The sequence below is a fragment of the Dipodomys spectabilis genome, unplaced genomic scaffold (genome assembly GCF_019054845.1).
Source record: "Dipodomys spectabilis isolate Male_0828 unplaced genomic scaffold, ASM1905484v1 ptg000422l, whole genome shotgun sequence".
Lineage (NCBI taxonomy): Eukaryota > Metazoa > Chordata > Mammalia > Rodentia > Heteromyidae > Dipodomys > Dipodomys spectabilis.
In genome coordinates this window covers 6,083,133-6,100,214 of record NW_024871099.1, presented here as the reverse complement: position 1 = coordinate 6,100,214, position 17,082 = coordinate 6,083,133, and the positions used below count along the sequence as shown (strand labels likewise).

Below are 17,082 nucleotides of genomic sequence, written 5' to 3'. Positions count from 1 at the left end.
AAGCCAACAGAAAAAAACAATCAACTAACCTCCCCCCTTCCCACCCACACACCCAGAGAAAAGCAGCAGTCAAGTTCTGGGGTTCCAGAGGGTTCTGAGCCATTGGCAGGTTGGGGGAAGAGCTTCCCTAGATTCTGTTTTTGCACACATAAAATAAATATACAGGAGTTGGGAAGGTGGCTCAGTGTTAGAGCGCTTGCCTTGCATGCATGAGGCCCTGGGTTCGATTCCTCAGCACCACATAAGAAAAAAGAAAAAAGCCAGAAGTGGCGCTGTGGCTCAAGTGGTAGAGCGCTAGCCTTGAGCTGAAGAGCTGAGGGACAGTGCCTAGGCCCAGAGTTCAGGCCCCATGACTGGACCCCCAAAAACAAATAAAAAAATAAAAAATAAAATAAAATAAATATACATAGCCAGGTGCCAGTGGCTCATGCCTGTCCTACTAGCCACTCAGAAGGCTGAGAGCTGAGGATCATAGTTCAAAGCCAGCCCAAACAGATAAGTCTGTGAGGCTCTTTTTTTTCTTTTTTTGGGTCCGGTCGTGGGGCCTGAACTCTGGGCCTGGGCACTGTCCCTCAGCTCTTCAGCTCAAGGCTAGCGCTCTACCACTTGAGCCACAGCGCCACTTCTGGCTTTTTTCTTTTTGCTTATGTGGTGCTGAGGAATCGAACCCAGGGCCTCAAGCATGCAAGGCAAGTGCTCTACCACTGAGCCACCTTCCCAGCCGCCTGTGAGGCTCTTATCTCCAATTAACCACTAAAAAGCTGGAAATGGTGGTGTAACTCAAAGTGGTACAGTGCATAAAACTCAGGGACAGTGCCCAGACCCTGAGTTCAAGCCCCAGGACCAGCATACACACACACACACACACACACACACACACACAACATAAATAAATAAATAAGTACATAAATACAAAAGAAACCAATGCTATTGAGTTACACGTATGCAGTGTGTGTGTGTGTGTGTGTGTGTGTGTGTGTGTATGTGTGTGTGTGTGTGTATGTGTATGCTTGTCTATGTACACATGCGTATGCACCTGTGTGCTGGCTTTAGGACTTGAACTCAGAGCCTGGGTATTGTCCCTTAGCTTTTTCAGTCAAGGCTGGTGCTCTGCCACTTGAGCCACAACTCCACTTCTGGCTTTTTAGTGGTTAATTGGAGATAAGAGTCTCACCAACTTTCCTGTCTGGGCTGGCTTCAAACCTTTATCTTTAGATCCTACTCCTCCTGAGTAACTGGGATTATAGGCCTGAGCCACTAGCACCCAGCTTGTACTGGTTAGTTTTTGAGATGGGGTCTTGCTTTCAGCCAATATTTGCATCTAGACCACCATCTGCCTATTTTAGGCTTCCCACCATAACTGACTGAGCTCCAAACCCAGCTTTTCATTGGTTGAAATGAAGTCTCAAGAATTGTTTTGCCCATGGGTTGGGAAGGTGGCTCAGTAGTAGAGCACTTGTCTTGCATGCCTGAGGTCCTGGGTTCGATTCCTCAGCACCACATAAGCAAAAAGAAAAAAGCCGGAAGTAGTGCTGTGGCTCAAGAGGTAGAGCGTTAGCCTTGAGCTGAAGAGCTGAGGGACAGCGCCCAAACCCAGAGTTCAGACCCCACGACTGGACCAAAAAAAAAAAAAAGAATTGTTTGCCCAGGCTATCCCGGAATCTCAATTCTCCTGATCTCCAATTCCTGAGTCAACAGGATGACAGGTGTGAGCCACCACACTCAGCTATGTATTTGTCTTTAGTAGATATCACCAAAGAGTTTTCCAAGACAGCTGTGGTGATTTCCCCTTCCACCAGCCAAGTTGGCAAGTTTCCAGCTCCTCACCAGCACTGAGCCTGCACAAGCAGTTGGTTTTTCCTTCACTCTGGTGCATATGTGACAATAGCTCATTGTAATTTGAATTTGCATTTCCCTGAGGAGTAAAATCTATCAGCTCATTTGCATATAGGCCTTTTCCTGTGGTGTCCTTCTGGGGCCTGTCCTAGGTTGAACTCAGGGCCTGGGTACCATCTGGGCACTTTTTGTGTTCAAAGCTGGAACTCTACTTCTTGAGCCACAGCCTCACTTATGGTGTTTTGGTGGTTCATTGGAGATAAAAGTCTCACAGACTTTCCTGCCCTGGGTGGCTTTGAACCCCAGTCCTCAGATCTCAGTCTCTTGAGTCGCTACAATTACAGATGTGAGCCACTGGCCTCCTGCTGGCCTGATTTTTGTTTTTGTTGTTGTTGTTGTTGGTCATGGGGCTTGAACTCTGGGCCTGGGCTCTGTCCTTCAGCTCTTCAGCTCAAGGCGAGTGCTCTAGCACTTGAGCCACAATGTCACTTCCCGTTTTCTGGTGGTTTATTGGAAATAAGAGTCTCATGGGCTTTCCTGCCTGGGCTGGCTTTGAATTTCAATTGGATTTTTAAAAATTTCCTCCAACTTTTAGTGACTGGGCTAGAAATGGAGGGGAGAGAGAGAGAGAGAGAGAGAGAGAGAGAGAGAGAGAGAGAAATCGTTCTGTACCTCCAGAAAGATACTGTCTTAGTTTCTTTCTAGTTGCTTTCTCATTTTGCGTTCTGTATGGTGTGAGGCAAGGATTTGATTTTTCTCAGAGTAATGTACCCAGCTAATAAAGATTCATAAGCCGCATTCTTTTTCTTTTTGTCACTCCTGGAGCTTGAACTCTGGGCCTGGGCACTGTCCCTAAGTTTCTGTTGCTCAAGGCTAGTGCTCTACCACTTTAGCCACAGCACCATTTCCTGCTTTTTCTGTGATTAACTGAAGATGAGTCTCATGGACTTTCCTGCCTGGGATGGCTTCAAGCCACGATCCTCAGATCTCAGCCTCCTGAGTAGCTAGGATGACAGGGGTAAGCCACTGATGTCTGGCTATGAGTCACATTCTTAAGCAGTCTTTCCCTTGTTAAATCTGTTTCCTAGTAGGAAAGGAATATTGTCCCAACTCAGAAAAATCAGAAGGTAGGCAGAGCTGAGGAGATTTTAAGGCCCAGGGTACTGATGATAACCTTAAGGCTTGAATCCTGTTTTATCTCTTCTTGCCCTAGTGACCTTGGCAAGTGTTTCCCCCCGCCCCCAAGTGTCCTGGTGTGGACAATAGGGGTGTCAGAGCTGACCTAGGAGTGCTTGGAAAGGTACAGCATGTGTAAGACAGGGTGTGGCGCCAAGAACTCAGGACATAATACCTGCAGTTATGCACCAAAGATCTTATGTAATCAGCCTGGCATGGTGGCTCAAGCTTGTCATTTTGAAGCCACGATCAGGGGTATCATGGCTTGAGGCCATCCCAGACAAGAAAATTCTCTCAAGACTCATCTCAACTACTGGCTAGGTATAACAGGGCTCCCATTGTTCCAGCACCAGGAGAAGCACAATGGCTAGATGTGGTGGACATGCTTGTTATCTCCAGAGACTTGGGGGATGCACAAATACGGGGATCACAGTCCAGATCTGGCATAAAGTGAGACCCTATATGGAAAATAACTAATGAAGAAAAGAAGAGGGGACTGGAAGCATCACTCAACTGGTAGAATCCTGGCCTAGCCAGCACGAGGCCTTGAGTTCAAGCTGGCTACTGGTGCGCACACAAGTAGCTAAATGATATTTTAATAAATAGATGTTTTCCAGTGGAATATCCTCCCCAATGGATATTGTGCATGCCCAAGTACCCCTCGGTCTCTTTGTCCTACTAGGGATTTGAACTCAGGGCATTTATAGTTGCATAGACTGAACCACTCTGCTTTTTGCTGATGATTTCTAGGATTCGTGTCTTTGCTTTCTGCCTGTGTTTCCCTATTCTGTCATTGCTGGGCTCCCAAGCCTGTACCACTGCATTCAGCTTCTTTCCATGTTTACTGAGTCTTATGGAACATTTCTGCTCTGGCTGGCCTAGAACTGCAATCCTCAGTAGCTAGAACACCTGGCCAGGGGTGGGGGTAGAGGAGGGCACAAATTTGAGACTGACCGGAGGGAAGCAGCCTTGTGATTGCATCCTGACTGCATGTGCCGTCATGCACCAGCAGACGTGTAAACTGCCACGTCGAAGGGGCGTGCCCAGGGCACGTGCCACCCTGCGTGGATTGCATCAGGGAAGGGACAGTGACTCAAAGGTCTCAACTGCAAGAAGATGCTGGGACAGCCCCCGTGCCGCTCATCTGTGGCTCATTGTCACAGTCATGGGTGCAGGCAGCTGGCCTCTCAACATGTGTCATGCACCATGAGGCAGTCTCCTCATACCCCCATTTTCCAGATGAGGAAACTGAGGCTCAAAGAAGGAAGCTCACTTACTCTGAGATCGCACTGCCAGGAACAGAGCTGGGGATCCCTGCCACCCCATACAGTTTTGTTTTTTGTTTTTGTCAGTCCTGGGGCTTGAACTCTAGGCCTGGGTACCCTCCCTGAGGTTTTTCTGCTCAAGGCTAGTGTTCTACCATTTTGAGCTACAGCTCCACTTCTGGCTTTTTTTTTTTCCCTAAAATAGAATTTTAACACTTTACAAGTTAGGCAGTTCATTCTTTAAACTATTAACGAATGGATCTCTATAAAAAACATAAAATGGGGGCTGGGAAGGTGGCTCAGTGGTAGAGTGCTTGCCTTGCATGCATGAGGCCCTGGGTTCAATTCCTCAGCACCACATAAGCAGAAAAAGCCGAAAGTGGCGCTGTAGCTCAATTGGTAGAGTGTTAACCTTGAGCTGAAGAGCTGAGGGACAGCGCCCAGGCCCAGAGTTCAGGTCCCACGACCGACCAAAAAAAAAAAAAAGAGTCTCACATTTTCCTGCCCAGGCTGGCTTCAAACTGAGATCCTCAGATTACAGGTGTGCACCATTACACCTGGCTGCTTCCAAGATTTGACAATTAGGAATAAACTTATTCAAAATGTTAATGGATAGGGTTTTTTTGGTTTGTTTTATTGTTTTTTTTTTTTTGTCGGTCGTGTGGCTTGAACTCTAGGCGTGGGCACTGTCCCTGAGTGCTTTAGCTCAAGACTAATGCTCTACTACTTGAACCACAGAGCCACTTCTGACTTTTTCTGTTTACTTGGTGCTGAGGAATCGAACCCAAGGACTCATGCATGCGGGGCAAGCACTCTACCACTGAGCCACCTTCCCAGCCCTGAATGTATAGGTTTTTATTTGCTTGTGTCCTTAAATGTCTAGTTCTTTTTTTTTTTTTTTTGCCAGTTGTGGGGCTTGAACTCAGGCAGTGTCCCTAAGCCCCTTTGTGATCAAGGTTAGCACTCTACCACTTGAGCCACAGCACCACTTTGGGCTTTTTCTGAGTAGTTTATTGGAGATAAGAGTCTCATTGACTTTCCTGCTCAGGCTGGCTTCAAACCATGATCCTCAGATCTCAGTCTCCTGGGTAGAGCTAGGCTGATAGGCATGAGCCACCAGCACCTGGCTAAGTGTTCAATTCTTAAAGTAAATATCAATAATTATAATTACTGGGTTATATGAAAAGAGAATGTTTATCTTTGCAACAGACTTATGGTTAGTTTTATGTGGGTTTGTGTGTGAGTGTGTGCCAGTTTGGGGGCTTGAACTCAGAGTCTGGGCACTGTCCCTGCCCAGGTTGGGTTTGAACCACAATCTTCGGCTCTCAGGCTTCTGAGTAGCTAGGATGACAGGTAGGAGATGCTGGCATCTGGCTCTGTCTTGACTTTTGATTTGTGTCCTAATGAATATTTGCACATGCTTCTTTTATCACCCTGAAATGAAATTGATGGATAATATAACCCACTCACATACAGATTTGTGTTAAATCAGGACAATACCCCTTATTGCAATAAAGGGAAACTAAAACAACTTAGTGTGATGTTGGGGCACAGAGCCAGGGCCTGTACATGCTGAGCAAGCTTTGAACTCTACCGTCAGCTACGAAGAATCACAGGAAAGTCATTTCTAGAAAAATAAAGCCAAGTCTCAGGCCTCATTAAGCTAGGAGACATTACAATAGGCTTTAGGAATCTGAGTGGGGCAGAGGTGGGAGAGGGAGATGGTAAGAATCTTCCAGAATGTTAACTGAATTTGCCATAATGGAGTCAGACATAAGTGTCATTGTCTTTGTTACTCAAATACCAAAATGGTGACCAGTGAACAAACTTCCCTTGTTTTACTCAGTAAATAAATTAAGAAAGTTACAAACTGTTTTTGTGTAAAATGGAGTTCATGCCTGGGCTTCGGTCATAATAACCAAGTTCTTGGGGCTGGAGGCATGGCTCAGTTGGTAGAGCACCAGCCAGTGAGTGAAAGTAGTAGGTACCAAATTAGAGTGCTGCTCTCAGACCTAAAAAAAAAAAAAATTCTTTTTTGAATGTGTGCCAGGCCTAGGGCCTGAACTCAGGGTCTGAGTGCTGTCCCTGAGCTTTTTCACTCAGGGCTGGTGTTCTACCACTTTGAGCCACAACTCTACTTCCATATTTCTGCTGGTTCATTGGAGATAAGAGTCTCATGGAGGGAAGGTGGCTCAGTGGTAGAGCGCTTGCTTTGCATGCATGAGGCCCTGGGTTCGATTCCTCAGCACCACATAAGCAGAAAAAGCTGGAAGTGGTGCTGTGGCTCAAGTGGTAGAGCACTAGCCTTGGGCTGAAGAGCTGAGGGACAGTGCCCAGGCGCAGAGTTCAGACACCATGACTGGCAAAAAAAGAAAAGAAAAGAAAAGAAATATCAGCAAAAAAAAAAAAAAAAGAGTCTCATGGACTTTCCTGCTCAGGCTGACTTGGAACTGTGATTCTCTGATCTCAGTCTTCTGAGTAGCTAGGATGACAGGTGTGAGCCACTGGTGCTGGATATTGGTCAAATATTTGTGATAGTCATCAAGTAAGCCTAGAGAAGCCATCGAAAGCTGTCACTTGTGCTGGCACAGTGGAGGAGCAATGTTGGAAGAAACAAGGACACTGGCACAAACAATGGCAGCAGAGATGAACAGATAAGAAATTTGACTAACAGCACTGCTACAGGGCTGAGGGATACTTAATCAGCCAGAAATGATAGCTTGGATGACACAGAAATGAAAGGGTAGACTCTGGCCACTCCAGAATATCATGAGTATCACTCTAACTAGGTACCTAAATACCTCTTCTTACCCATGATTCCAAATCTTCATTCATCATTACCGGCTCCATGCTTGTGTCAACAAATTTTATAATGTGTTTCAGGCTGAGTGGTTCATGTCTGTCATCTTGCTACTCAGGAAACTGATATCTGAAGATTGAGGTTTAAAGCCAGTCCTGGCAAGAAAATCTGTGAGCCTCTTTTCTCTAATAAACCACCAAAAGCTGGAGGTAGAGTTGTGGCTCAGGTGGAGAGCACCAGCCTTGTGCAAAAAAAGCTAAGGGGGGGGCGGGCTGGGAAGGTGGCTCAGTGGTAGAGTGCTTGCCTTGCATGCCTAAGGCCCTGGGTCCAATTCCTCAGCACCACATAAGCAAAAAGAAAAAGCCGGACGTGGCGCTGTGGCTCAAGTGGTAGAGCGCTAGCCTTGAGTTGAAGTGCTGAGAGACAGCTACCAGGTCCAGAGTTCAGGCCCCACGACCGGACCAAAAAAAAAAAAAAAGCTAAGGGGCAATTTCCAGACCCTGAGTGCAAGCCCTAGTACTGGCACACACAAATAAATAAATAAAACAAAAACCAGCTGGCACTTCCTAAAGCCCTTTTCTGGCTTTCTTTTCTTTCTCCTCCACCCTTCAGGCAGTACTGAAGTTTAAAACCACAACCTTGCCTTATTAATCAGATACTCTATTTCTTTTTTCTTTCTTTTTTGTCAGTCATGGGGCTTGAACTCTGGGCCTGAACGCTGTCCCTCAGCTCTTCAGCTCAAGGTTAGCACTCTACCACTTGAGCCACTTCCTATTTTCTGCTGGTTTATTGGAGATAAGAGTTTCACGGACTTTCCTGCCTGGGCTGGCTTTGAACCTTGATCCTCAGATCTCAGTCTCCTGATTAGCTAGGATTACAGGTGTGAGCCACCGGTGCCTGGCAGATGCTCTAATTTTTTAGCCAAGTCCCCAGAGCTCCCTTTTCTGGTCGCCGCCACTGCTGCTGCCCTCCTCCTCTTCCTCCTCCTGCTTCTTCTTTGCCAGTTCTGGAGCTTGAACTCAAGGCCTGAGCACTGTCCCTGAGCTTCTTTTGCTCAAGACTAATACTCTACCACTCGAGCCATAGCCTTACTTCTTGCTTTTTCTGTTTATATGGAACTGAGGAATGGAACCTAGGGCTTCATACATGCTAGGCAAGCACTCTACCACTAAGCATTCCCACTCTACCACTACACATTCCCAGGCCTCTGGTTTTTTTTAACTAGAGAATGTGTCTGTTTTCTGTTACTATGAGGAAATACTGGAGGCTGGATAATTTGATAAAGATAAGTAGTTTAATTTGGCTCACAGGTTCTGGATGTCCAAGGTCAGGCAGAGGGCATATCCAGTGTTGGTTTTGCCGACAGCAGCTTAAGTTGGCACATCAAGAGGTGGGCTGTGCAGCTGTGTTTGTCTTCTCGTCTATTGTTTCATAAAGCTACCCATTTCATCACAGGGAATCTACCCAGACAGGTATTCTTATTCCTCACCTCTAAACCCTGAGAGAATAAGATCTCTCTCTCTCTCTCCCTCTCATCAGTTATGGGGCTTGAACTCACACGTGGTCACTACCCCTGAGTTCTTTTTCTCAAGGCTGACCTCCCACCACCTTGAGCCACCAGCACCACTTCTGGTTTTTAGGTGCTTAATTGGAGATAAGTCACATGGAGTTTCCTGCCCAGGCTGGCTTCAAACCACAATCTTCAGATCTCAGGCTTTTGATTAGCTAGGATGATAGGCATAAGCCACCAGTGGCCAGCTGATTCCTATCTCTTAATATCTCACAAATGATGATTAGCCATCAAAATGTTGTTAAACCGGGGCTGAGAAGGTGGCTCAGTGGTAGAGTGCTTGCCTTGCATGTATGAGGCCCTAGATTCAATTCCGCAGCACCACATAAGCAAAATAAGTGGGAAGTGGCGCTGTGGCTCAAGTGGTAGAGTGCTAGCCTTGAGCTGAAGAGCTGAGGGACAGCGCCCAGGCCGAGTGCAGGCCCCACGACCTACCTCCCCCACTCCCCCCCACACAAAAAAGTTGTTAAACCAAAATAGTCCCAGGAGAATCAGCCCAGCTACCAGTCAGTGACTGAGTCTGTTTCATCCTTTCATCCTCTGCTCTAATTCTTTGTCTATTTAAATCTAAAGCTTGTTTCTGTACCCCAAAGATGGCTGAAGATGTACTGAAGTGCTGTCTTCCCATGCCATGTAAGAAATCTTTCTCTGCCCTTCATCATTATTATGTATTTATTTGCATCCAGGCAAGTGCTAGATCTGCCACATGGAAACCCCAGGAGTTTGGATCTGGCATCTAAAATTCTGGTTCCATTTCTAGCACTCAGGAGGCTGAGGAAGAAAGATCGCCGAATCAGGGATCTCTTCCCTCAAGGCTAGAGCTCTCTACCACACACCTCTATTTAAGGCTTGTTGGTGGTTCATTGGAGATAAGAATCTCATGGACTTTTCCTGCCTGGGTTGATTTAAAATGATGATCCTCAGATCTCAGTCTCATGAGTAGCTAAAATGACCGGTGTCAGCCACTGGCTCCCGGCCCAAGATGAAAGTTTAAATGAGTTAACCGGGAGGCCTTCCACTGGGATGCCTAATCAAAATAACTGTGGTTGCTGGGCACCAGGCTTCTTAAACAGAATGTGGAACACTCCCAGGGGTCGGCTGGTGTGGACCAAGGGGAACTCACCCTGGACCCTGAGTCATCAAGTGGTGTCAGGTTGGGCTGGATATCCCAAGACAGAAAGAGGAGGTGGGGTGTGGAGAGGAGAAGAAGGGAACCAGGGTGAGGGGCTGGACAGTAAGGGGAGTGGAGACCTGGAAGAGGCTAGGACAGTGGACACCCTAGAAACACGCCCGGGGTCTGGGGGTAGGACTTGGGGAGGTCTGCCAGGTATGGAGCTGAAGGTGGGCTGGGGGTGCCGATCTGAGGACAGACCGGTGATGGAGAGGTGCGGAGACAGCTGACAGCTTCGGGGTTCGAGTGGCCGGCAGGCTCTCAGGTTCCCTGAAGCCTTGATCCTTGCTGACCTGCAGCCCCAGTCGGCGTCTAGGCGCGCCCACCATGGACATCTCTGCCTACTGTGGTCGGGCCACTCGGAATCCCACGCCGGACCCCAACTCCAAAAAGACGTTCAGACTGAGCCAGTTTCCCCCAGAGCTGCTCCTGCCACGTGTCCCCCCCCAAAACGCTGATGGCTAGATGCCACCTGGTGTGCCGAGACTGGCGCGCCCTGGTGGACGGCCAGGCGCTCTGGCTGCTATCTTGGCCCCAGACCCCAGCGCCACCCGTCGCGCCTTGCGGCCGCTCGTCCGCAGCCGCCTGCGCCCCGCCCGCGACGCCAGGCCCGGTCCTCTAGGCCGCTTCTGCCAGCTGCAACCCACTCAGCAGAACCTCAACCGCAACTCGTGCGGCCAAGGTGGGGCTGCGGGAGCCAAGGGCGCTGAGCCTGTGGGCGGGGCACCAGGGAGCCGGTGGGTGGGGTGTTGAAGGAGCGTGATTAAAGAGACCCGCCCCTTTGGCGTAATCTTATGCCATTGGAGGGTGGCTTGTCTAGGGGGCGTGGTTGGGTGCGCCTGGGGCGGGGCGCCAGCGAGCTGGTGGGTGGCGTGGTTTGTGGGGGTGGTTAAAACGTGGGTGTGGTTATGGGCAGATCCTCGGAAGGGATAGGACTGTGGAGGGGCGTGGTTTGAATAAATTAGGGGCGTGATCAGGGGTGTGGCTCCAGGAGCCGGTGGGTGGGGTGGTGAGTGGACGGAGTTGAAGGAAGAGTGTGGGCGTGGCCTTGGGTGGGGTGGGTTATTAAAGGGGCACGATTTGTGGAGCCTGTAGCAGGGACCAAGACCAAGGTGTCAGAGGGTCGGTGGGTGGGGTATTGAAGAGATGTAGCTAAAAGAAGCCTAGGAGAGCAGCTACAGGGGCGAGGATTAAAGAGGGGAACGACGGTTGGAGTTGGAGGCGGGGCCTGCAGGAGCGGTGGATGGGGCGTTAAGGGGGCGTGGTTAAAGGTGCCGAAGGGAAGGTTAGGGGAGTGATAGACAGAAGCTGGTGGGCGGGGCTAGAGGTAGGGCCTCCAGGAAAGGTGTGGGTGTGGCAAAAGGGAGCTGGTGGGAGGGGCTAGGGAAAGAGCTGAGAGGCAGGGGTTGTAGCTATAGGGGCGAGGAATAACATGGGAGGAGCTATGGGCGGGGCCTGCAGGAGCTTGAGGTAGGGGCTAGCTGCTGAATCTGAGGAGACCCGGTGGGTGGAGTCGTAGAAAGAGATGAAAAGAAAGCTGTTGGTGCCGGGGAGATTGTAATTCTAGCTGCTCAGGAGGCTGAGATCTGAGGACTGCGGTTCAAAGCCAGCTCGGGCAGTAAAGTGGTGCTGTGGCTCAAGTGGTAGAGCTCTGGCCTTGAGCTGAAGAGCCCAGAGACAGCGCCCAGGCCCAGAGTTCAAGCCCCAGGACAGACAAAAAAAATAAAAAGCTATTGGGATCGGTTGGGGCAGAGGTGCAATGGAGTAAGTGGGTGGGGTTCAGGGGATGGGGTTACAAAAAGCCAATGTGGTCGGGCGTCGGTGGCTCACGCCTATAATCCTAGCTACTCAGGAGGCTGAGAAATGAGGATCGCAGTTCAAAGCCAGCCAGGGCAGGAAAGTCCGTGAAAGTCTTATCTCCAATAAACCACTCAGAAAACCGGAAGGGGCAATGTGGTAGCTGATAGCTGAAGAGCTGAGGAATAGTGCCCAGGCCCAGAGCTCATGACCGACAAAAAAAAAAGCCAATGTGGGCACGCATTCAAGTTATGGGTGAAAGGGGCCAGGATGAGGCCTAGAGGAACTGGGGTTTAGGAGGGGCTAGAAGGAAGCCTGTGGAGGGTTTAGGGACAACCACAAGGAATTAAGTGTGTGTGGCTATAGGTGGGACTGTAGGGAGCCAATAGGAGAGGCTGTGGGCAGGGCTCACGTTCTGGGTGGAGGGCTGGGACCTCACTGAAGCTGTTGGGCTGGCTTGGGCAGAGACCCTCAAAGGAACTGGTCGGTTGGGCAGAGTGAATTTACTAGGATCTTTTGCGTGGACCCCCCAGAGCGAACCAGTAGCTTTTCATTTAACAGAAGGCCTCCAGATATGGCTAGATCTGCATAAGGGAGATGGCTGGTTGGTGGAGGAAAACATCATAGCTATGCCTAGGGCTCCTTCCCAAACCTGCTTCATGATCTCCTTCAGGTGAAGCCCTCCCACCCCACCCCCACCCCCCCCCCACCCCCGCCCCGCTCCCCCGCACTCTCCAAGGGCCAAGTCCTGGGTTCAGAAGAGCCAGCCACAAACCCTCCTACCTCCTCAAGAGGCAGATCCTGGACCCAGAGGAGGAAGGAGGGTGTTTATGGCCAGAACTACCTGAGAGTGGCAGAGTGGTGAGCGTTGGCAGTCCTGCAACCCTTTGAAGAGAGAAACTGAAGGTCAGGACGGAAGCCATCGTGATTACCAGGAGACACACCTCAAGCCCTTTACTCATCTCCTAAGAAATCTGTTAGAGCTCAAGTCCACCACACTGGCCTTGGGCCCAACTTAGTCTTGTCTGATTACATGCTTCCTGCCTTAGGTGGCAATACACAGGATTGGCTAAGAACTTTCCTGCTGGAGTCAAACCGCTCAAGTTCAAGTCTCGCCTCTGCAGCCTGGTGGCCTTTGGCACCTGCAAAGGTGTAGTTGTGAGCACTTGTTACAAGTCAAGCACATCCCCTGGGAGTACATAATTCAGTTTCTTCAATGGTTCTGGACCTCATAGAAAAGAGATTCAGAAAGGAGAGGTGATATGCTGAACCTGGTATTAGGTCAAGCTTTGCTGAGCTCTGTTGTGTATATAATTCTAGCATTTAGGAGGGTAAGGCAAGAGGATTGTGAGTTGACAAACAGGCTTGGGCTGCATAATGAGCCTCTGTCTCAAAACAATAATAAAGTTGGGCACTGATGGTTGACACCTCTAATCCTAGCTACTTAGGAGGCTGAGATCTATATTCTTTTTTTTTTTTTTCAGTGATAGAGCTTGAACTCAAGACCTTGCCCTTGTTAGGCTGGTGCCTACCACTTTAACCACACACACATGCACACACATGTGCGTGTGCACAAACACACACACACACACACACACACAGCGCTCTCATTTCTTTTATTTTTCAGATAGGATCTTGAATTTTTGCCTGGGACCAGATTGAGGCTGCAGTCCTTCTGCCTGTACCTTGAGAATCTGATAACTTTTTCCCCACAAAGGCCTCAATTTAACATCTTTCCCATGTCCTTAGAAGCTGTGATTACAGGCATGGGCCACTGTGCCTGGCCCTAATAAAATGTCTTAGTTTTTAAAAATTTAGTTATTTATGAAATAACACAAAACATGTGGGGAACCAATCAGTGATGTACACTGTCAGATGGGATTCCAAGGGTCTAGAGATCCCTCTCAGAAAGCTCTTGTAGGAAGACATTCAGGAAAAGGGCAGATACCTCAAAAGACAAGTGTTGAGCTCAGGCTTCCTCTTCCCACAGGTGAGGAGCTCAATACACAGTAATTGTATGTTCCAACTCCTTTTCAAGCTTCTAAACGCCCACCGGATTATTACAGACAAATCCTTTGTTTTGCCCAAGCCCACTGAATGGTATAACAGCAATATCTACCACCAGGTAAGTCTCTGATGGAGTGAAAAGGAATTGGAGAAAGGAATGTGGTGGTGATCTCAGATTCCTTCCAAAATTTAGGGGTTTACAAACAGCAGCAGCCATTTTTATTAATTTTTCCCCCCAGTCCTGGGGCTTGAACTCAGGGCCTGGGTGCTGTCCCTGAGCTTCTTTTTTGCTCAAGGCTAGCACTTTACCACTTGAGCTACAGTATCACTTCTGGCTTTTTTCTGAGTAGTTTATTGGATGTAAGAGTCTCATAGACTTTCCTGCCTAGGCTAGCTTCAAACCATGATCCTCAGATCTCAGCCTCCTGAGTAGCTAGCATGACAGTCATTAGCCACCAGTGCCTGGCACATTCTGGATATTTTTCTATCAGCTGTTGCTCCTGGGGGAAATTTCTGATCTGATCCTCAGCTTCAGAGCTGGGATCAAGTCCTGCTCCTGAGGACCAACTAGAGATGTGAAGATAAAATTATCCACGTGGACATTGGAAAAAAAAAATAGGATGGTACCTGGAGCCACACCCCCATCCTTAAGAAACACTGATTCTTGTTTATTTCATTTTTATTTTTATTTATTTTTGGGTCTGGTCGTGGGGCCTGAACTCTGGGCCTGGGCGCTGTCCCTCAGCTCTTCAGCTCAAGGCTAGCACTCTACCACTTGAGCCACAGCGCCACTTCCAGCTTTTTTCTTTTTGCTTATGTGGTGCTGAGAAATCGGACCCAGGGCCTCAGGCATGCAAGGCAAGCGCTCTACCACTGAGCCAATTTCCCAGCTAAACTGAATATTTTGCCAAAACTGCTTCAGACCTTTGAGTGTGTGCGTGTGTGTGTGCACGCACATGCGCGCGCATGTTGACATGTGCACCATTACTGGATCTTAAACTTAAGGCTTTGTGTTTTTGCTTGTTTTTTTCATGCAAGGTTGGTGCTCTCCCACTTGAGCCATGCCTCCACTTCCTGCTTTTTTTGGGGGGGAGGTGGTTAATTGGAGTTAAGAGTCTCATGGATAAGTCAGGCGCAGGTGGCTCATGCCTGTAATCCTAGCTAGTGAGGAGCCTGAGATCTGAGGATCATGGTTCAAAGCCAGCCCAGGGAAGAAAAGTCCCCATGAGTCTCATCTCCAATTAGCCACTCAAAAACAAGTGGTACTGGGCTGGGAAGGTGGCTCAGTGGTAGAGCGCATGCCTTGCATGCCAGAGGCCCTGGGTTCAATTCCTTAGCACCACATAAGCAAAAAGAAAAAAAGCCGGAAGTGGCGCTGTGGCTCAAGTGGTAGAGCACTAGCCTTGAGCTGAAGAGCTGAGGGACAGCGCCCAGGCCCAGAGTTCAGGCCCCACGACCGGACCCCCAAAAAAAAAACAAAAAAAACAAGTGGCACTGTGGCTCTAAGTGATAGAGAGCTAGACTTGAGCAAAAGAGCTCTGAGATAGCACCCGGGCCCTGGGTTCAAACCCCATGACTAACAAAAAAAAAAGAGAGAGAGCTTTATGAAGACTTATGGATTTTTCTACCCAGGCTGGATTTAAATCCTAATTCTCAGCTTCCTGACTAGCTAGGATTATAGGCCAGGAGCACCATTGCCCAACTAGGGAATACATTTACCCATGCTGGCTTTGAATCGTGATTCTCAGATCTCAGAATCCAGAGTAGCTTGGATTACAGGTGAGGACACCAGGCGCCCAGCTAAGTAATATATATATATATATATATATATATATATATATATATATATATAATATATATATATATATCATATATATATCATATTATATGTAAAAAATATATGTATATATATAGAGAGAGAGTAATGGTGCTTGAACTCTGGCCTGGGTGCTGTTCCTGAGCTCTTCAGCTCAAGGCAAGCACTCTACCACATTGACCCACATAGCCACTTCCAGTTTTCTGGTGGTTAATTGGAGATAAGGGTCTCATGGACTTTCCTGCCTGAGCTGGCTTTGAACTGTGATCATCAGATCTCAGCTTCCTGAGAAGCTAGGATTACAGGCGTGAGCCACCAGCACCCAGCTAAGGAATATATTTGCTAGTCCTAGGGCTTGAACTCAGGGGCTGGACACAATCCCTGAGTTTCTTTTGCTCAAGGCTAGCACTCTACCACTTGAGCCACAGCACCACTTCCGGCTTTTTCTGTGTATGTGGTACTGAGGAATCAAACCCAGGGCTTTATGCATGCTAGGCAAGCACTCTACCACTGAGACACATTCCTAGCCCCTAAGGAATATATTATCCATGTTCCTGGTTGGAATTTGTTTTTTTTTTTTTTTTTGTCGGTCATGGGGCTTGAACTCTGGGCCTGGGCGCTGTCCCTCAGCTCTTCAGCTCAAGGCGAGCGCTCTACCACTTGAGCTACAGCGCCACTTCCGGTTTTCTGGTGGTTTATTGGAGATAGGAGTCTCACGGTCTTTCCTGCCCGGGCTGGCTTTGAACCTCGATCCTCAGATCTCAGCCTCCTGAGTAGCTAGGATTACAGGCGTGAGCCACCAGCGCCCGGCTCCTGGATAGAATTTGTGCAGCCCAATCTACCCTCTAGCTATGGAAGGAGGGCTGAGTTAGAGCTCATTTACCTGCAAGACCTGCCCTCCCCATGTACTATAGGTGGCAGCTGCTACTCCCTGGGGCTGATGTATGGATGGGCAGGCAGGCCTTGCTCTGTCTCCCTCCAGCCATCTTGGGAGCTTGACATCCGATCTTCCTGCCCTTCCTGGGAGGGGACTGAGCTCATGCCTAGTACATACTTAGGCCTTGGATTTCATAGCTAGCAATGGAAACATAATTTTTTTTTAAATCAGTCTGGCAGTGGATTAGGGCAGGACCATTACCATCCCCCCAAAACCCTCAAAGAATTGTTGTTGCTGTCCCTGCTCATGCTAGCCTGGCTAGGGGACTTGGAATGAAGTAGGCAGGAGCACTCTGGGTGACATTTGATAGTCCTCAGGGGATTTGGCTCTAGCCTGGAGATGGAATACAGAAAGAATGTAAGGGACAGCCGGGCGCCGGTGGCTCATGCCTGTAATCCTAGCTACTCAGGAGGCTGAGATCTGAGAATCGTGGTTCAAAGCCAGCCTAGGCAGGAAAGTCCATGAGACTCTTATCTCTCCAATAAAAGCCACCAGAAAATCAGAAGTGGTAATGTGGCTCAAGTAGTAGAGAGTCTGCCTTGAGCTGAAGAACTGAGGGACAGCGCCCAGGCCGAGTTCAAGTCCCATGACTGACAAAAAAAAAAAAAAAGAGTGTAAGGGACAGACCAGCCCATGCCATTCCAGGTCCCATGTTTGTACTACTGAAAAAAGGGTTCAGCAGGGTTGCTTGGTTTTGTTTCATAATT

The 17,082-nt window shown here is 48.6% G+C and overlaps 1 pseudogene; it reads left to right on the top strand.

Annotated features, from left to right (window-relative positions):
- The first annotated feature begins 10,024 nt into the window (after nucleotides 1–10,024).
- LOC122097351 lies at nucleotides 10,025–12,506 on the top strand (annotated as a pseudogene).
- Nucleotides 12,507–17,082: the final 4,576 nt, after the last annotated feature.